At 44.9% G+C, this 22,452-nt stretch overlaps 1 protein-coding gene across 1 annotated transcript in view; it reads right to left on the bottom strand.

Moving 5' to 3' along the window:
- KCNH5 (potassium voltage-gated channel subfamily H member 5) overlaps positions 1-22,452 on the bottom strand; it is a 322,321-nt gene that overhangs the window by 296,362 nt on the left and 3,507 nt on the right. The gene's annotated exons all lie outside the window — the stretch shown is intronic.

Consider the following 22,452-nt stretch of genomic DNA (forward strand, 5'->3'; position numbering starts at 1 on the left):
CCTGCAATGAAATGTTGTAGCATGGAACACTACCATTCAGGGTTCAAGCCAGCCATATCCTCCTCCTCCAGGATACTCAATTTGATTCCCCCCTCCCAGTTTTCTCTCCCACCAGACACTCATGGCTACTGAGCATGCTCAGTCCTCATTTGGGTGTGTTGGGGGGTCCCCTCCCCCTTGTTTTTTTCTATAGTTCGTGGGATTCCCCCAAGCCTGTTGGTATCCCCCTCTTATGCGTGGATAGTCCCATTTTGGCTACATAAGGATCAGCACTCAGAGAATGAGCTTGCTATCAGTATATAATGTTAAGAGTAGCTGTGAGCATGTGCAGAGTGCTTGTCATTAATGAATGAGTAGTCACAGCCAGCAGTCACCCACTGGAGATAGGGCTTCCAAGCCAAAATGTATCATTTCCATGCAGTTCTCAATCAACCATTGCCTGAGACCTGAGTCTATACAAATACAGCAGAATGAGAGGATAAATCCTAAAGTGGTAAGATGGACTGTACCACTTCAGACTGGAGGGGTGGAGCACAATGTCTGAAGGTTACTTCCATTTGATAAATTCCCTGCAAGGAAAAACTAGCACATCAGAGATAAATGTTCTAAGTCAGTGTCAGTCCATTCCCTGCATGCTAGATTTCTACTTTATTTGACCTATTTCCAATAGGTCAAAGAAGGTAATAATGTTTTAAAAAAAAAATTCAAAAAGAAGACGGGGCAGTAGGAAAACAGCCCAACATAGTAAGGTGGGAGCTAGCCAGACGTCCTGAGTCAGGGAGTTCCAGAATCTTGGAAGTGTGAATCTTTCCCCTTGCACTCTGAAATGGAACAGTCCATCCTGCTACTCCAGGACTGACAGTGACAATTACCATATTAACAGTGGCCACTGTTAATTATGAACATGAGAACATAAGAAGAGCCATGCTGTATCAGACCAATGGTCTAGCTAGTCCAGTGTTCACACAGCTGCCCATGGGAAACCCACAAGCAGGACACAAGTGCAACAGTACCCTCCTGCCCATGTTCCCCAGCAACTGGTGTACATAGTAATGGTGTACATTACTCAGAGAGCCAGTGTAGTGTAGTGGTGAGAGTGACGGACTGGGAGCCGGGAGATCCGGGTTCTAGTCCCCACTTGGCCATGGAAGCTCACTGGGTGACTTGGGGCCAGTCACAGACTCTCAGCCCAACCCACCTCACAGGGTTGTTGTTGTGAGGATACAACGGTGAGGAGGAGGATAATGTAAGCCGCCTTGAGTTCCTTGCGAGAGGGAGAAAGGCGGGGTATAAATGCAATAAATAAATAAATAATACTGCCTCTGATTCCCCCCTCCCAGGTAGCATATAGCCGTCAGGACTAGTAGCTAGTAGCCATTGATAGCCTTCTCCTCCAGGAATTTGACCAATCCACTTTTAAAGCCATCCAAATTTCCGGCCCTCACTACATCTTACGGAAGTGAATTCCATAGTTTAACTCTGTGCTGTTTGAAGAAGTACTTCCTTTTATCTGTCCTGAGTCTCCCACCAATCAGCTTCATGGGATGACCCCTTTGGGTTCTAGTATTATGAGAGAAGGAGAAAAATGTCTCCCTATCTACTCTCTCCACACCATGCATCATTCTGTACACCTCTATCATGTCTCCCCTTAACCACTTTTTCTCCAAGCTACACAATCCCAGCTTCTGTAATCTTCCCTCATAGGGGAGTTACTCCAGCCCCTTGATCATTTTAGTTGCCCCTTTCTGCCCTTTTTCCAATTCTACAATATCCTTTTTTTGGTGCAGTGACCAGAAGTGTACACAATATTCCAAGTGTGGTCCCTTCTCACTTTTTACAATCCCATCTACGTACAGTATATATACCGGAAACTCTCGATAACACATCATGCTTCTGATAGTCCATGAAAGCTTCTGCCAGAATAAATTTGTTAATCTTCAGCTGAACCAATTTCTCCCCCATCCCTAGCTATGGCCCATCTAGAATGGTATGATTATGCTTGGGCACCTATGACAGTGTACGTGATGTTGATTTGCAGATTCTGTTCTATATTTGGTTACAGCAAAGTTGCATAATATTTTCAGTTTGACGTGACCTCTCTGACAAAAAAAAAATTAAAAACCAAATAATAAAATCAGCTCCAAGTTTAAAGAACTCCAGTGCAGGAAGCCATGAATGTAAACCTGATGTCCACAGCCCCAAGCAGGAGGCTTTTGCTATCAGTCTAACAAGATAAAATTGGCTGTTGCAGCATTTTTCCCAATGCCTGCAATTTTTACCGAGCTTTACAAAATTGGCAGTGTTTGGTTGATAGTCCAGGGGCTGACATTCCGGGCAAATCTGTCCTTTGTGATCACAAAAGGGAAGTTGGAAAAGTATTGCTATGAGGGGTTGTTTCTGAGGCAGAAGCAGAAGAAGAAAAAATAAAATAGTCATGGGGGAGCTTGGATAGGTCTTGACTCCTTAGTGGTTTTCCAGGTCCTTTCTCTGTAATTTGAGCTTGGATTTCACTTTTGGAAATATAAGGGGAAATGGCTAGTCAGTATTCTGCCCAAATTGTTCACTACGCAAAGCCTGCTAAGCAGTAAGGCTGGCACCTACCTAGGGATAATCCGTCGCAGGGAAATCAGGTTCTTTTTGGTCTCGATGGAGTTCCGCAACATGTATGATATGCTTTGCATCTGTGAGCCTCAACTCCAGGAACTTTGTTGCACATTTTGGGGGGAAGGTCCTGCAATTTGTGCAAATTCCTGAGCAAATTACACAAATTTGCCCATAATTTGCATAATTTGCACAGGTTCAGCTGTAATTTTGCAAATTTGGGTTTAATATGAGCAAATTTGGCCATAGTTTGCGCAAATTGCTCAGGAATTTCTGCAAATTGCAGGACCTTCCAAAAGAAATGCACAAAATGCCTGGGAAATCTGCAAACTGGCCCAACTTGCTGAAGATCGAGTTGGGTGATGCAGTGGGAACTGAAACAAAGTCCAAGGGGCTGAGCCTAAGAAAACTGGTTGAACCCCACCCCCCAAATGGATTTCTCCAACTTCCCTACTCCCACACTCCATTGTTATGGCCAGTGAGTGCAAAGGCACTAGGATATCTGACAAGCTCTCGTACCGAGGTCTACCACTTGGTGCCCATGGGCACCTCTCGTGGTGACCACCAGGCTCTCTGCCCCTCCTGATTTTTATTTTATTATATTTTAAAAGAAAATGTTTTAACTGGGGGACTGGCACACTGCAAAGCAATTTGGCAGCTTTTGGCACCATCTTCATTTCCTAGAATGCTTTGGGACCTGTGGAGGCCCCAGAGGCATTCTTAGAAAATAACCATGGTGGATAGCTGCAAGCCAACTCTTCTTTGTTTTGAAGAGTGACCAGCCACCCAGGAAAAAGAAAAAGATAAGCTGGGGGGGGGCATGCTAGAGGGTTTGAGTGGGTAGTGAGAGAAACAGGGCTGTTTTGCCTGTGGGTGTGTGGGTGTGTTTCTCAGAAGATCACCAGTTTTCCTTCTGCAAAATGGGTTATTTTGTTGTACTTTCTGGGGGCAAATACGTGATTTGGCACTTCAAGGTCAGTATCCACCTCTGCATCAGTTCCTTGACCAGGTTACTTGTCTTTAAGTCTCATCCGTTTGCTTTCTTTGAAACAGGCTAGTAGAACAGCGTAGATTCAAAAGTGTGGTTTGGTGTTTGGGGCATGTACATGTGTATGTATGTATTCATTTATTTATGATAGCACTTATACCCTTCCCTTTAGCCAAAAAAGGGCTCCTACTAGTGCAGCTTACAAAGATGTATAGCATGGCATTCCCTGCTGTCAGACTCACAATTTAAATTTAAGAGTGTTGTAGCCCTAACTTTACACCACCTTAACTGTCATGGTTTCCCTTCAGGAATTCTGGGAACTGTGGCTTGGTAAAGGTGTTGAGAATTAGAGTCCCCGCGCTCCCCTTAGAGACCTACATGTCCCAGAGTTCCCCAAGGAGAGGGAATGGCTGACTATGCAACCAGTTTAAGGCTGTAGTATAAATATACCTGTAAAAGGTACTAAAACACAGGGGTCATTGGGAATGGGTAAAGTGGGTTGGGTCCTAAAGGAAATCAACCCTGAGTGCTCATTGGAAGGACAGATACTGAAGCTGAAGCTCCAATATTTTGGCCACCTAATGCGAAGAGAAAACTCTCTGGAAAAGACTCTGATGCTGGGAAAGACTGAAGGCAAAAGGAGAAGGGGACGGCAGAGGATGAGATGGCTAGATAGCATCACCGCTGCAATGAATATGGACTTGAGCATGCTCCGGGAGAGAGTGCAGGACAGGAAGGCCTGGCGTGCTATGGTCCATGGGGTCACGAAGAGTCGAACACGACTGAATGACTGAACAACAACAACAACAAAGTGGGTTGGGAGGGGGTGGAAATAGGATGGCTACTCATGCATTGTCAAAAAAAAAGAGGATAAAAGAGAGGACACCAATGTCCATAAAATGTGAATTCTGTATGTGTTTGTATGTATAGATGTGAATGTAGAAATAATTACTATAATCTAAATAGAAATACAATACATTGCGCCCTAGTGCCAAAGACTGCAACCAGGTGAGCTGCGTGCCTGGTGTTCAGTCTCCTGTCCAGGTTCTCACTGTGGATGGTCAATTTCAAGGCTTCTGCTGCTCTCCCTTCTTTGGGTTCTTTGTCTTTAAATTGGACTTGGCCCAGTCAGGCTTTGCAGTTGAGGATGCCTTCAAAGAGAGAGTTGTCCTCTGTAAAGGAGGACACACGGCCACCCTGGCAGGGAAGCTGTTCTGTGTATAATGGCATATTTTTGTTCATCTATTCATGTTATGTAACTGGCTCTGAACTCAGCATAAAAGGACTCCCACAGCCAGCAACAAGCACACAGTATGATGGATAATTTTGTGTAAATATATCTCATTGCAACACAAATAGGAATGAGAACAAATCTCAAAATTTACTGCTGGTAGATCTCCACATTTTACATGGAATAACTGCAGTAACTAAAATGAGGCTGTATACCAAACCTTTCCTTAAAAACCATCCGTAGCATTCATGCAGCACTTTGAAAGTTCTCCAGATACATCATCTTGTTGAATGTCTCACAACATGCCCAACCCTGTAAGGTGCGTCAGTATGAGCACAGCATGCCTCAAGGATAGGCATGGTGGGGCTCCTGCTGAGAGCCCACACCCCAGTAGGGTCCCTCTGATAAAAGCCCCCTGGAGTTGCTTCTCTTCCTCACCACTGCTACCTGCTTGTTCATTAACCCTTTGCTCTGGTCCACACAATGTGGATGGTGAGAAGAAGAAGCAGGAGATGCCCCTGCCTGCATCCTCACTGGCTGCCTGTTAGGGAAGCAAGTTGTAGCAATGATGAGAGAGAGGATGAGGAGCAAGCACAGCTGGTGACAATGGCGATGAGAAGGTAGAGGAGGGAGTGGCCCATTGAGGGTGTTTTGCCCATTGTGGGTGTCTTGCCCAATGGCGATGAGAAAGTAGAGGAGGGAGTGGCCCATTGAGGGTGTCTGGCCCAATAGCGAGGAGAAGGTAGAGGAGGGGGTGGCCCAGTAAGGGTGTCTTGCCCAAGGGCCCCCCAAAACATGGAACCAGCACTAAGTATAAATGTCTTCCCTGAAGATAGAGATGGGATGAGGCTGAGAGACAGTGATAGGATGACCTTCAGAGCTCACAGTGAAGGCAGGATTTGGAACGCCCTCTCCAGAGAAGTTCAGCTAGTGTGATGTCATTCTGTTGTCCATAAGGGAAGAGGGGGGGTTTTTGTTTTTTGCCTAGGCTTTTAACATATAATACCAATTGTAGGGGGGTATCTGCTTTGCTGAAGTTTTATGTTGTTTTTATGCTGTTTTTATGCTCTGTTGCTTGTCTAAGTATGATTTTATATATTTCATATTGATGTTGTATTAATATGGATGTATACTGCCCTGACAGCTTTGATGAAGGGTATCATAAAGATCTTCTTTAAAATAAATAAATTGAACTGGGCTCTCCCTGATTTGTAGTTGAGTTTTTACCACTACGTTACACTAGCCCTCCTACCTGATAAGATCCTATAAGACAAATACAGACACAATATCCACCACCCCCCGTGCCTTTAAAATAACAAAACACTCCGCACACTGCTGGAGTGTGAAGCGTGTGTGCATGTTTTAACAGCACAGGTTACATAATGATAGGATGGCATGAAAAGCCGAATCAGTCCAAGAGAGGTGGTCAAATAATGGTGTGGGATTATTTATTTCTTGGCAAGATTTGAGTGGGATTGGTTTACAGGGGGAGGAGGATCATCCTTTAATACAGGAGTGGGAATATGTGACCCCCCCCAGCCTTTTTGAGGGCCCCACTACCCTCCAAGTTGCCACCTCCAAATTGCCACCAAATTTCGGCAGGGGAGCGGGAGCAAAAAAGGCTGCTTTTTCACTTTAAAACAAGACATTCAGGGAGCGTGCCCTTTGTTTTAATGCAAATTTGACCTCCTTGTGTTTTCTGGAAGCATAATTCTGCATTAAAACAAGGTGCGTGTTCCCCACACACCTTGTTTTAAAGTGAAAAGGCAGCTTTTCTGACACTGCCAAATTTCAGCAGCAATCCAGAGTAATTAGATAATTTTGCATAAATTGGGCTATTTTTTTAAAAAAAGGAAGATCATTTAGTAGTACTTTCTCCAAATATTCTGCACCTTTTTGTCTGTGTGGTGGCTGCCATATTTCCCCCAGAATGCCACTGGCATGAGAATGTTATGAGGGCAATATGGAGGATGCAAAAAGGTAGCTCGGCGGCCGACACAGTTGCTGCAAAAAACACAAAAAACCATGAGACACACACCTGGGGGGGGGGGATGAGGCTGTGCTATACCACCACTGTTAACGGTGAGCCCTACCCTGAGAAACTGTTGGAGAATTTCTCCTCCCCCTGAAAAATTCAGTGAAATGCTCCCCCCTACCCCATTTCTCTGCCCAAAAATAGGGTGGAGAATTTCGAGAGGCCATTTGCACACAGCTCTAGTAATGCCCATACTGACTAGCAGAGATCCGCCAAGGTTTCAGACAGACGTCTTTCTTAGCCATACCGGGAGATGTTTCAGACTGAACCCGGTACTGGGAATATTGCAACCTCATCTGCAAGTTACTGGAAGGGGGCAGTGTTGCAGTTAGTTCATGGGAATTTTGACCACAGCTAGCCTTAGGATCTCTATAGCCTACAATGTGGTTTCCTGGGATTTATTCCTTTTGTTCCTTCCATTCCTCCCCCCCCCCCAACCTCCTCCATTTCTGGGAGCACACATGTTTGCTCTCTCACTCCTGCCAGTGTAATAGAACACAAAATGGAGTGAACAAACCCTTTTGAAACTCTACACTGTACCTGCATTGTATATGCAAGAATATCTGTGAGTAAAGCATTTTTCTTTCTTCCACTGAACAAGGGTACAGTCTTGTTATGGTTGGGACTTTGAGCTATCTACTTTGGGAGCATTTAGCTGCCTGTTTACCACCTATGGCCTTCTTGTCTTGAAATATAAAATCTTGGTTGATAGTCTGGAAGGGGCCCCTGTTTTCTTGGCTGATATCTGTCTAGCATTCACATAAGGGGTCTAAGGTTATATCATCCTTTGTGGTTGGTGGGCAAATTATCAAGGCCTGCCATTTGCCCCTGGCCTTCATGATTTTGCTTGGGTGATAATTTTCCAATTGCCTTTTTTTTGGGGGGGACACCAAAAAAACTCACTGTATTTTCTTTGTAGCTTGAATTTTCTCTTTAATACAATTTAATATAATACTTCTTACTTATTTACATTTTCAAATTCTTAATAATCTATCATTAATAATTAGCATTTGCATTTTATAATAAGACATCTTATATTGTTTTAAAACAGGTAGGTTAGCATTTCTTCTGAGCAAGTCCAATAAAGCAAAGCCAGCTATTTCCTAAAATCCATGACAGTCTCTCCTTTATTGTCCTAAGATAGCCTGTATGTATGTGGGCCGAGTAAATGCTCATTCTGTTTTGCCTTTTTTCTTTTTTCTCTGCTAATAATTGCCTTTCTAACAGGAGGCATCATTACTACATAATCCCATTGCCTGGGACCTTATATATGCAAAGTCTGTGCTTTAGCACTGATCTACAGCCCCTTCCTGTTGCACATCTCCCCATTGGTAAGAGCTCCTTTAGAAACTTGAGGGTAGAGGAAACTAGCCAGGCAGAAGATCCCACCTGTCACCTGTGATCTGTCCAGACATTGCTGAGAAAACTGAGCTCCCCTTTAAAAGAGGAACTTTGGCCAAATTTTCACAAAAAACAGGACATGTTGGTTATCCTGTTTCAGGCTTGTACCACTTCAGACTGGGGGGGGGGGTCTTTACATACCACTCAACTGGCAGATGCCCTCTGGAAGTTTACAAGCATAAAGATAACCCAGAACAAGATAAAATGACAACCAAAAACCAATACATTCAGCAGTGAAAATATCAAAATATTAAAACATTAAAGATATTGAACATATTAAGGAGCCATCAGTAAAGTGAATAATCAGACCAACAAGATTAAATGCCTGTTGGAAGAGCAAGGTTCTAGCCTGGCATCTAAACATATACAGTGAAGATGCCAAGCAGATCTCCCAGGAAAGGGCATTCCACAGATATGGGCCACTCCAGAGAAGGCTTTTTTTCCGGTAGCCATCCATTGCACCATTGTGGGTGGTCACACCTAGAGAAAAGCTATATATGTATATGTATATATGTGTGTTACTGTGTGTATGTGCATTGTGCAGGTATACACGCAACACACACACACATGTAAATGAGGGCCTCCATGTAGAAAAGTAGCTCATCAGGGAAAAGGCTAGGCTAGAACTCTTCTTGTTAGACATCTACTTTTCTAGTGAACAAAAGAAAGAAAAGGCCAGGTTCATAATCCTTCTGTATGTGACTGAAACCCTCCTGCTTTCCTTGTGTAGTCTCTGGCTTTTAGTCAAGGAGCAAGTGCAATGCCCTGGCCGAGACAAATTTCACTGGGACCAAACTACTAAGCCTAACTCAACTCTTTTTGCCAGCGTGGCCAAATATCTTGTGTGTTCGAGGAGCCCCATCTGCCAATTCCAGGGAACCAGCACTCTCCCGTTGGCTCTGGGCTGTGGGCTTTGGCTCTCATGTGAGCTCCTCTACCCCTCCAAAGAAGTACTGCGGTCCCATTTCTTTAGCTATTGCTTTTGTGCATCCTCCAGGCTGTCAAAATATTGCATACCATTCTTGCCAACAGTGGAGCACGTGAAAACCAACTGCAATTCCTTCCTGTCAAGATAACTTCCCAGAGATGTTCCTGGAAACTCTCAGTTTGAAATCAAAAAGAAGAAACCACATAATATCATCTTTTGAAATCCAGCCATTCAAGAGGAACGTTTCAGGGGTCTGTATCAGCACGCTTCATGGAAAACCCACACTTCTGTCACTGAACTCAGGCTAACCACCACGTCACGGCAGTGGGAAGTCAGTCAGTTGTTCATCCAGCATACGGTTAACTTTCTCCCATTATTCACTGGTTATATAGGCCAATAATTCAATTTCACTGTTTTCTAAACTTTGCAGCTTGGAAGACACAATAACACATCGTCTGACCCCTTGTGGCCAACACTAGCATTGCCGGCCGCCCTCTCGGAAGCAGCTATTTCACCATATCACCTCTTGCTCACAAAGCAAACTGTTTAAAAGTATAAAAGAAAGATGTCCCTGCTGAAGCCTGGTAAGTGATTCATCAGGGGCCGTAGCTCCGTGGAAGAGCCCCTGCTTTGCATGCAAACGGTCCCAGGTCTGAGATAGGGCAGGAAAAACTCCTGCCTGAAACCCTGGAGAGGTTAGATCTGACTCAGTATAAGACAGTGTCCTATGTTCCTATTTTGAATATAAGTCTTTTTCCAGTAATGACAGTGTTTCTGTCCAAACACGATTCCAAATGGTATGGTTGCAGGTAGACTTGCAAGCTTACAGGTCACATCATACCCTTTTCAAGTCAGGTGGTGTTCTGTGAATCTCTAAAGCAGCCTTCCCCAACCTCTGAGTCCCTCTTGGATCACAACTTTCATCACCTCTGACCATGCTATCTGGGACTGATGGGAGATGTGGTTCAAAACTTTGGGAGGGACCCAGGTAGGGGAAGCTTGCTCTAAACCAGGGGTGGGCAACATCTGGCCCTCCAGATGTTTTGGCCTACGACTCCAATCAGCTCTAGCCAGCATAGCCAATGGTGAGGGATCATGGGAGTTGTAGGCCAAAACATCTGGAGAGCCTCAAGTTGCCCAACCCTGGTCTAAACATTCTACTCTACCAACTCAGTTGCTCTGCTACATGGACAGACTCCAAAATGTCAGTAAATATAACACAGCGTAAGAAGAACTGCTTTGCTGATTCAGATGATATGTCGATTTTAGTCCAATGATCTGTTTTCACCAGTGGCCAGTCAGGTGCCCCAGGAAAACAAGTAGGGCATGAGAGAGATAACCATTCCCTACTCTTTCTTGTCAGCAAGTTGGAGTAAGAGGTTTACGGCCTCTGAATGTGGATGTTTATTTGTTTGTTTGTTTGTTTGTTTATTTCTATACCACACAATAGCCAAAGCTTTCTAGGCAGTTCACAGAAATTAAAACTACAAAGCACAGCATAAAACAATATAAATATGAAAGCCAGTATAACAGTACAGGCAGAATAAAACCTAGCAGCACTGCAGAGATTTAAAATACAGATTTAAAACACCAGAGCTGAAGTCTAGGAAGCTCAAACGCTAAAATACTGGGAAAATAAAAAGGTCTTCACCTGGCGCCAGAAGAAGGACAATGTGGTGCCAGGCAAACCTCTCTAGGGAGCTCATTCCACAGCTGGGGTGCCACAGCAGAAAAGGCCCTCTTCCTGGTAGCCGCCTGCCTCACTTCCTTTGGCAGGGACTCCCCAAGAAGGACCCCTGAAGATGAACTTAGGATCCAGGCAGGCACATATGGGAGGGGGCAATCCTTCAGATAAGCTGGCCCAAAGCCATTAAGGGCTTTGAATGTTAATTCCAGCACTTTGAATCAGGCCCGGAAATGGACTGGCAGCCAGTGTTCTGTGAATCTCTAAAGCAGCCTTCCCCAAACTATTTATAGATTAAATAGATGTTTAATCTATTCCTAATTCTTATGGTAATATGTTGGGGGGGGGGGGAGTTCCAGGAAATGTTTCTACTAGGGCTGTTACCCAATTAAAGAAATCTTTGTCTGTTAATCAAATGACTTGTAGTCAGTTAGGGTGCAATCCCATGCATGTTTCAACAGAAAAAAAGTCCTACAACTCCCAGCACTCCCCAGCCAGACATAGGATTGAAATATGCATAGGATAGAACCTTAGTTAGTTAATTAAAATCTGCATATACTTACAGATGAGGGAAATAATAGTTCTACAGGAAGAAAAAGCATACTTTGTTTCTAGATTATTAATGCATATGTCACAGGAGACATCTAAGTGCTTTACAATGCTTTACCATTGTAAGTGCTTTACAATGCTTTACCATTTTAAAATTGGCTACCCAACTTACCATTTTATTTCATTTTATCAAAAGGTTTGCAGTCAATTAATCCAACTGACTAATCGGTTTAACGTTGCAGCCCTATGTTTTTGCCTCACCTGAACTGCTATCGCCAACATGAGTGTTGATACTGCGGAACATTCAGTGCAGTTTAGTTCTTTGGAAAACAGAGAGCTAAGGGAGAAAGAGACTGTGCAGTCCTAGGCACCGTTACCTGGGAGAAAATCCCATTGAACTAAATGAGGCTTACTTTTGAATAGATGCATATAGGATTGCACTATCAATCTATGACTCTCCTCGACGATGTACTATAACTACAGCATATAGAAGAATGGGAGTTTATAGGAAGTAGCACTGAAGCCATATTACATCAAATTAAAAAAAATCATCTGCTGCTGGTTTTTTAAGGAACCAAACAGGCCCTGATCCATCTATGCTTTGTGATCAGACCTGCTGTTTGGGGATCAGCACTTTATGCCCTTAAGAATGCAATCCTAGGCATGTGTATTCTGAAGTAAATCCTACTAGTTTCAATGTAACTTACTCCCAATTAAATTTGTATAGGATTGCAGCCGAAAGTGATTCATTCATTGCTGTGGGCAGCCCTCTAGTATGGAACTCACTTCATGTGCTTTAGCAGAGCCCTGTTTGCAAGGGATGCTGTATCACTTTCATCCTCACCACCATTTTTGTTGACTAGCCAGATATGCCCATCGCTACAATGGGTGGGGGATGTTAGTTTCCTGCAAGGATTCCCAGGACCAGGCCTTGTGTGTGTCATTTCACACTCTGTTCACAGGGACACGGGCACCCTCTGTGGGAAGTCTGTCAATGAGAACCGGGCCACCCACTGTCCAGTTGAAAAAAGTGCAGATCAAGGGGCTGGAGTAACTCCCCTGTGAGGGAAGGTTTGGGGACTGTTCCTCTTGGAGAAAAGGGGAGTGAGGGGAGACATGATAGAGGTGTATAAAATTATACATGTTGTGGAGAAGATGTATAGGGAGGCATTTTTCTCCCTCTCTAATAATACTAGAACCTGGGGTCATACCATGAAGCTGATTGGTAGGAGCTTCAGGACAGATAAAAAGTCCTTCACACAGCGCAGAGTTAAATGATGGAATTCACTTCCACAAAACATAGTGATGGCCACCAGTTTGAATGGCTTCAAAAGGGAGGTAGACAAATTCCTGGAGGAGAAGGCTATCAATGGCTACTAGTCCTGAAGGCTATGTGCCAACTCCAGTATCAGAGGCAGTATACCTATGTGCACCACTTGCTGGGGAACATGGGTGAGAGGGTGCTGTTGCACTCATGTCCTGCTTATGGGTTTCCCGTGGGCAGCTGATTGGCCACTGTGTGAACAGAATGCTGGACTAGATGGACTCTTGTTCTGATCCAGCATGGCTCTTCTTGTGTTCTTATGTTGTTTTGGACAGGTTTTGCCTCACTTGAACAGTGCCCCATTCACTGCTGCATAGGAATTAATAGCTATTATTATTATTATTATTGTTATTATTATTATTATTATTATTAACCTTTCTCCATAGGACTGGATAGTAGCCATTCAGTGATGTAAGGGAAAGTAAAGGATGCACTCAGGGAGATGATTAGGGCAAGAACTGGACCTGTTCTCCAGCTTCTGGAGACCCCAGCCATTAAGAATGAAACTTCCTCTATCTGCATATCCCCGCCCCTTCATCTGCATAACCCTGTCCTGGGTTCTTAATCTTGGTCACTCTCGAGCGTGGCGGAATCTTACTGGCTTTCACAGACTTCAATTACATGCTCTCCAGGGCTGGCTCCAGGTTTGATGGGGAGAGAGCTTGGCAAAGTCCCCTCTAGTTCTATACACACACAGACACAACTTCAGTGGAACCCCTTGGGCTTACCTGGCAGTGATGGCAGGCATTCCACATAACTGGGTCTGGGAGCTGCCCTTTCAATTTCCCTAGAGTATCGTTATGTCAGTGGCACTGTGGGTAATTTAAATTGTGGCTTAGATGTTTTTTCAAAGGGCGGGAGCTAATGCAGGTGTAGGACATGGACTTCTCCAGGGAGCTGGAACGCCCACAGTTGCCAAAAGGTGATGGCCCCTGGTGCCAGGCTGGTACTTTCCTAAAAGAATGTGCCCACATCCCTCAGGCTCCAGCAAATGCCCTCTGTCATCCTTGATGGCCATTATAGAAATACTCCATAGGATTTGTGGCATTGCGCTTGGAAAACTGGGATGGGGGAGCACAGAAAGCTTCAGTTATTGGGCAGTACAGAAATGAAATAAATGCATAAAAAATAAATTCCTTTTCTTTACCTCTTTGGTTGTGCCATTTATAAAGCAGCTAGATAGAAGGGCTTCACAGGGGTGGGGGGTTCCCCTTAGTTCCCGCTTTGATTTGACTTTGGGTCTGGTCATCAGAAAATCTACTTTTGAGTGTAGTACTAAAACAAGCATATTGTCAAACAGAAGTGGCTACATTTGCATTGGCAGCAGGGAAAACGCAAGAGCGGCATATGAATACTCCTGATGCAACTTGTTTTAAGCCTGTTATTTGATGGTTTGGTGATTCATTTTTATGTGCTCTTGCTACAGATTTATAGTTCTTGTGTTCTTCCTTGATTATCTTGTGCTTTGGTACAACTGGTTTTCATAAGCCTGATATTATTATGACCTCTGAGCATAACAAACAACGCGGAACTGAAACGAGGTGCTTTAGTTACATCTAGCAGTCGTAAACGGTGGCCCAGGACATGAAGTAAGAACCAAAATGAGAAAATGCATCATAATCATGAAAAAGTACTAGATAAAAGACCCAGAAAGATTAAAAAGAACACAGAATTCTGGGGTATGTAAAAGACTAAGACATTTATTGTGACATATCTTATCGTGGGCTAGAGCCAACTGGGCTGCAATCCAATGCACGCTTTCCTAGGAGTAAGCCTCTGGGAGTAAGCCCCTTTGCTTCGCACCTTGGATAGCTCCTTTATGGTTCTGACTGGTTCTGACTGAAACCCGGAGCAGATTTATCACCCCACTGACATCAGAGCCACCAGCCTCCACTGATCTGTTCACCTGGAGGCATCTGAACAGAGGCCATCTGTCAGGGATAGATGCAAGATACCTGCACTGAGCAAGGGGTTGGACTAGAGGGCCTCCAATTCACTTCCAGCTCTAAGATTCTATTATCTCTACGGTGCCAAAGGGTTCTTTCTTTTTATTTACAACAGACAAATACAAAAACCCCTGTGGAACAAATACACAAAATTAGCATTTCTAGAGCCAACCTACAGAATTTACCACGCTCATCAACCTGTGTTCTGGAGAGTCATAGGCTTTATGGGATTTTCTTAGTTCTCTGCAAACTTATTATTCATAAGAAGATCAGGAATGGCAAATAATTGTCCTTGAAAGACAGCTTGTCCAGTTACAGGCCACTATCTCTTGTTGAGGGTGAAAGAGGAGAGTGCAAAAGCTGGTTTGAAACTCAACATTAAAAAAACTAAGATCATGGCATCTGGCCCCATCACTTCCTGGCATATAGAAGGGGAAGAAATGGAAGCAGTGACAGATTTTACTTTCTTGGGCTCCAAGATCACCGCAGACGGTGACTGTAGCCATGAAATTAAAAGACGCTTGCTCCTTGGGAGGAAAGCTATGGCCAACCTAGACAGCATAGTAAGAAGCAGAGACATCACCTTGCCGACAAAGGTCCGTCTAATCAAAGCTATGGTTTTCCCAGTAGTAATGTATGGCTGTGAGAGCTGGACGATAAGGAAGGCTGAGCGCCGAAGAATTGATGCTTTCGAACTGTGGTGCTGGAGAAGACTCTTACGAGTCCCCTGGACTGCAAGGAGGTCAAATCAGTCCATCCTAAAGGAAATCAACCCTGAGTGCTCATTGGAAGGACAGATACTGAAGCAGAAGGTCCAATATTTTGGCCACCTAATGCGAAGAGAAAACTCTCTGGAAAAGACCCTGATGCTGGGAAAGACTGAAGGCCAAAGGAGAAGGGGACGGCAGAGGATGAGATGGCTAGATAGCATCACGGATGCAATGAATATGAACTTGAGCACACTCCGGGAGAGAGCGCAGGACAGGAAGGCCTGGTGTGCTATGGTCCATGGGGTCACGAAGAGTCGGACACGACTGAACAACTGAACAACAACAATAAAATGATCAAGGGGCTGGAGCAACTCCCCTATGAGGGAAGGTTACAACAGCTGGGATTGTTTAGCATAGAACAAAGGCGAGTGACAGGAGACATGACAGGTGTACAAAATGATGTGTGGTGTGGAGAACGTGGATAGGGGTACATTTTTCTCCCTTTCTCATAATACTAGAACTCAGTGGGGGCATCCCATGAAGCTGATTGGTGGGAGATTCAGGACAGATAAAAGGAAGGACTCCTTCACACAGCACAGAGTTAAACTGTGGAATTCGCTACCACAGGATGTAGTGATGTCCACCAATTTGGATGGCTTTAAAAGGGGGTTGGACAAATTCATGGAGGAAAAGGCTATTGATGGCTAGTAGTCTTGATGGCTACGTGCTACCTCCAGTACCAAAGGCAGTGAGCCTATGTACACCAGTTGCTGGGGAACATGGGTGGGAGGGTGCTGTTGCGCTCATGTCATGCTTGTGGGTCTTCCATGGGCATCTGGTTGGCCACTGTGTGAACAGAAGGCTGGACTAGATGGACGCTGGGTCTGATACAGCAGGGCTCATCTTATGTTCTTATGATCTGTGTGCACCAGATTGAACTCTGTTGCATGGCGTAGTGGCAGGTGTTCTCCCTTGTGTTAGTGAATGCTAGCTAGCTCACATTCAGAATCAATAAACCTGCAATCCGAGACCTTAATTGAATCTCATCTGTAAACATAATGCCTTCTTATGGAACCATGCCCTCTCCTCAGCCCATCCTTGCCTAGGCCATCTGCCTCCACCATTCCCCAGGAATGAGCATTTGCTGTGACCTGCTGCCTCCGAACATTGTGGTCCCACATAGCCATCATGGCCAACAACCGATCGGGATGTACCAGAATTTTGTTTCTGTTTGCAAATCATGTGAACGTGTCTCGTTGGCACTCCCAAATGTGAATGCCAGCAAGAGTGCTTTTTTTGAGAAATGTGCACAATTTCCTGAAGTTGTCATTGCATTAGAAAAATTGGTATTTTAAAAAAACGGGTGCTTTGAAATGCACATTTTCCCAAAAGTATGCATTTTCAAGCTTTAGTCAACAAAGGGAAACACACACACTTTTGAAAAATATGCAGAGAAATGTGTAGTTCTCCCATTCAAACTGTGCACTTTTCCCACTTGAATGAGCTGAAAAACATGTTGAAAACTAAAACAGGAGTGATCCAAAACAAGCTCCAAAGTGAGTTTTGGAGAATTTAGGCAAGCTCAAAGATTGCTGGTTCTCTCGTCCCTAACAGCCAGTGATAGACCCATCATCCTCAATGTGTCTAATCCCCTTTTAAAACTGTCTAAGCCGGTACCCATCCCTGCATCTCATGGCAGCAAATTCAGTAAACATTGTTGTGTGTAAAGGAGGCCTTTCTTTGGTCTCTCATGAATCTCCTTTCAATTAATTTCATCAGATGAACCCCCAACTCTAGTATTAAGAGAAAGGGGGGAAGAAAGATGCTCCTCCTTGCTCACCTGCCTCTCGCTCTGGCCCAGACAATGGAGGTGGTGAGAAGGAAGAGGAGGAGATGCCATGGCCTGCTTGCTCCCTGGCTGTCTGCCTGTCCAGCAAGCAAGTGGGAGCAAGGGTGAGGAAGAGGAGGAGAAGGAGGAGGAGGAACAGCTGATGACAATGGTGATGAAAGGATATTCACTGAAGGAGGTGGCTTTAATTGGTGGGGGTGGCAGCACAAGACATAATGATCTTTTAAACCAGAACAGTCAACACTGCTTTGGTCACCAGACAGTGTCATCCCTTCTCATTAGAATCAGTGCTCAAAAGACCTCCAAGTCCAACCCTGTTTTGCATGACAGGGGACTTCATATCCTATAACACATTTGAGTTTGGGGAAGTATACCCAGTACCTCAGCAATCCTTTCCATAGCCTCTAAGATCTGCCAGAGTAATGAGCCCTTCTTTTTGCAGAGGAGGGGGCTCAATCGAAGTAAATAGTGGCTTAGCTAAGACCACCAAGTGAGTTTGTGGCTAAGGAGAGATTTGAACTGGGAATTCTCCAGCTCATATTCTTAGTTGCTCTGATACATCACCCTTCTCCAATCTGTGTTGGACTGAAGCTCCCATTGGCCACACTAGCTGAGCATGATGGGAGTTGTAGTCCAACACATCTGGAGGACACCAGTGCCATCCTTCCCAGCCAGTACGGCTACTGACTCATTCATTTCAGTGGGTCTGTTCTAAGTAGGGCTAACACTGGATACAACCCTGAGACTGCAACTCCCATCCTTCCCAGCCAATGTGGCTGTTGACCCACTTATTTCAATGGGTTTACTCTAAGTAGGGCCAACACTGGAGACAACCCCAACACAGCTGATGGAAGGTGGCGCTACATCATGCTGTCAGACTTCACAGGATCAATGGACCATGGAGTGCCAAAAGCAAGAAATAGGTGCACTGCAGAAAGATGCTTGAACCTTGAAGATAGTCATTGTATCATGGTACATCACAGGGGAGGCTGATGGCTCCGATTTCAGCGGGGCTGTGTATCCAGTCTGGGTTTCAGTCAGAACCAGGTGGAACTCTAAAGGAGCTATCCAGGGTGCTGGACCTATTTGGGGGGGGGTCTGGTTCAGCACATTGGATAGCTTCTTTAGAGTTTAGTTCAGTTTTGACTGAAACCCAGAATGGCTTTACAGCCCCACCAAAATCGGAGCCACCAGCCTCCACTGGCACATCACTATCATAGAGTCACAGAATAGTAGGGTTGGAAGGGGCCTACAAGGCCATCGAGTCCAACCCCCTGCTCAATGCAGGAATCCAAGTCAGAGCATCCCTGATGATCACACCCTGAACATGTATTGGAGAGGCAGGCAGAGAGGTACGCCCAACTAGTGGGCCAATGTACATATCACAGATGCTGAGGTTAGATGCGGCTGACTGCTCCCCCATATGAAACAACCACAAAGGAAATGACAACAAACAAATCCTGCGCATAAACAACGCATTGTTTCTGGTGACTAACAAATGTATGGTGTGGTATCAGCTTTTGTGCATCAAAGTCCATTTCATCAGTCTCACAGGCTCTTGCCTATGGACTACACTGATATAAATGTGTTAGCCATTACCTCTCTGCCTGACTGTTCATGGGTTTCGCAGCAACAGACTAACATGGCTACCCTTCTGACATTTGTCTCCCTACACACAGAAAACTAGATGTCAAGAAGGAAGGTTCTAGCATAGCCTCCTACCTGATGTGCTAGTTTTCTATGTGCGGGAATGTTGGAGGGGGAGTAGATTCAGTCATCAGTCTGCTTTCTCACAATCAAAGTGGTACAGTAGGATGTGCTCTTTGTCGCGACCAGGCCCCAACAGCAACTCACACATAAAGCTTTCCAAGGAATGCTAAAAGTCCTCAGGTGCTGAGAGAACATGGGATAGCAGGCCAAGTCATCTTACATGCAGGTCCTATACAACCATTTCCAGGAGAGATGATATTTCACACATTTGCAGCAATGCAGACATGCTTCCAATAAAGAATAGTGGCTGGCTAAAGGATTGAGCAGTAGAGGCTGGTAGCACCCTGGAGAGCTCCTTTAGAGTTCTGACTGGTTCTGACTGAAACCCGGAGTGGATTATTACCCCACTGACATTGGAGCCACCAGCCCCTGCTGAGTCACACCAGTGGATTTCCTTTCCACTAGCACAGCACTGCTTGGTGTCTTGGTATAATTTTCCTGTGTTTCACCTTGGAATTGCAGAAGCGTCCCAAGCCCACCCCAAAATATCCCTGATGTTGTAGCATTGCCCCCATCGGCCACTGCCAGCAACCAACACATCCCACCCCAGCCTGGTGCCCTCCACATGCTTTGGACTTGAACTCCCATCTGCCCCAGCCAGCAATGCCCAGTGCTAGGCAATGCTGGGGGTTGTCATCCAAAAACACCTGGAGGGCGCCAGGTTGTGGAAGGCTGATCTGACAAATTCAACCGGGTGGATTGTGTGCCAGAAAGGGGGAAGGGAGTTGGATCACTGCAAATAGTGCGTTTCAGCTTCTGTGAAAATAAAATAGCCGAAGACAATTAGCAAAGTGTCTCGGCAGAATGAGTGCACAGGTGCGTTGGCGTAAATTCCCCATTAAAGGAAAGCGAGAAAAGGGGGAAACTCTTATCATGAAGAAAGAGTGGATGGGGAAATGGCCAGGAGGAAAGAGTGGCTGTGATGAACCTGGGGTCATTTGCAAACTGCAGCTTTGTCTTTGCACACTTTTCTGTCACAATCCACCCCCCAAAACAAGCCCTCTGATCTTGGCGCACCCTGAATAGAGACACTGCCTGGTTTTTCAGCCTGAAAACCATGTCATAATCAGACTTATTCATGTTTTCAATGGATCTGTCCTTTTCCATTGCCCTGTTCCATATTGCAGCAATGAAGAAAGACGTGAAATAAGTAAGTGAAAAGTAGGTCAACCCCAGACTGACTACGGCATGAGAAGGTAAACACAGATTTTATTACACCACCATTTGCCTCTCTGTTTATTGGGCTCCCTGCCACAATGGCTCCTCTCTGCTTACTTTTTCAACCTGTCCCCTCTTCCCAGCACCTGTACATAGCCCCATTGTTCCTTGTTTACTTGTTTGTTTTAAGGAATGACATCTTGTTCCTAGGCCCCATGAAAGATTTTCTCAGCCAAACCAACTTTCTGCTTATTTCACAGTGATGGCAGAGTGATGGTACAGTGATGGCACAGTGGCAGAGTTTGTCAAAACTGACTGTTTCTTTCACCAGTTAGAACGTCTGTGTGCTTCCCGTGACATCAGAGCAAGTGAGCCAATGGCTGCTGGGATGAAGATCTCAGTCACAGCTAACAGCATGTTTTCAGCCCATTAAAGATCTCTATCTAACCTAGGAAGCTGGACTCATTTGTCGATCTAGTCCGTTATTGTTTGCAGCAGTTCTGCAGTGGAGGTCTTCCATGTCGCCTCCTACCTGATCCTTTTTCAACTGGGTAGAGATAGCGATGCTCTGCCATTGAACTATGGTCCTTCCCCCAAAGTAGCAGCCTCCCCTGCCCCTCCAGCAGCAGCCTCATGGGGATTCAAACCAACAGCCACAGGACTAGAGAGCAGGGTGAAGCTGCCAAAGCGCCACAGAGAATGCTACTTGGTAGAGATATTAAAACTGAGGTTTTGAAAAAACTAGGCAATGGATGGATGATGGGGCTATGGAGAGACTTGTCCTGACTTTCACACATTAACCTGCCAGAGGCTAGGGTGGGATGGCAAGAGAAAGAGCATTCTTCCTTCTCTACCACTCCACCTTCCACATGCTGGCTTTGAAGGGGAATTGTTAGTGCACACCTTAACCACTGCCGTCCAAACGCACCCACAACTTCACTGCATTCTGCTCATTGCCTGCCCCTCCCAGTCCGCACCATGGAGATAAGGCAGGGTATAAACGTTTTAAAATAAATGTAAATAAATAATTAAGGGTGCAAATCTATGCATGTTTAGACAGAAAAAAGCCAGCTATGGAGAATGCTGGGAGTTGTAGGACATTTTTCTGTCTAAACATGCGTAGGATTGTACTCTAATTGTGGTGTGGTGGGAAAGACTGAAGGCAAAAGGAGAAGGGGACGGCAGAGGATGAGATGGCTAGATAGCATCACCGATGCAATGAATATGAACTTGAGCATGCTCCAGGAGAGAGCGCAGGACAGGAAGGCCTGGCGTGCTATGGTCCATGGGGTCATGAAGAGTCGGACACGACTGAACGACTGAGCAACAACCAGTGCAAGCAGGCCCTGTAATCTTCATGGAAGGAATCAAACTCTAACCCCATCCCAAAAGGAGATCTATTTCGGTACCGTATCTATCGAAACATCCTGGCGTATCTGAGGCTGGCCCCTGTCAGTTAGAACACTGGGCTACGCAGGGTATTGCTTTAGCTTGTTCTGGGTGTACAAGTATCAGACTGTACTTGTGCATTTTGAAATCTTGAATATATCCATTCCTCATTCTCCTGTGGTCCTTTTTGAATGTTTTCAAGGTATGTATCACAACACATAAAAACATTGTGTACAATGGTCTCAAGGAAAATGATGGGAAGTGTGTCATAATAGCATGATAGCCTTGCTGGATTAGGCCAAGGTATGTTCTGATTCCACCGACATCCAACCAGATGTTTCAGGCTTTCACAAGCAGGACACAAAGGCAATGGTTGTCATCCAACCAGCAATTTCTATGACTGTTGCAGCTGGAAAAACTGCTACGGTGACCAGTGCAAAAGTCCTTTTGCACTTATCCATGGTCATCACCCTGACCACCAATTATGCATGCTTTACACCAGTCACCTGGATAAGCCCTTAATTTCTGTGATGCTTAGAAAGTTAAAATCCTGCTTGAATGTGAGTGGCTACTGTTGAAAACAAGACACTGGATTAGACAGACCCTCTTCTGCTGTTCCTACATTTAGTGGTGTATTAAGAATATTAAAAGTATCTACAGTCATCTTAATCCTGCTGCACACATGGGGCCACAAAGAGACTGAAAATACAAAGGAATTTGGAGTCTGAGAACTTTCATATTCAGTATGCTTGGTACCTTGTCTTTATTCTGGGGGCACAGGGAGCATGCAAGGACATCTTTCCTGAAGCACACCATTTATTACAATTTTAATTGAATACAGTTTTTTACAGGGAAATGTCATTTGTGTTGTTCAAAGAATAAAACACTT

The sequence above is a fragment of the Heloderma suspectum genome, chromosome 1 (assembly GCF_057233095.1).
Source record: "Heloderma suspectum isolate Gila_16-S chromosome 1, 16-S_ref, whole genome shotgun sequence".
Lineage (NCBI taxonomy): Eukaryota > Metazoa > Chordata > Lepidosauria > Squamata > Helodermatidae > Heloderma > Heloderma suspectum.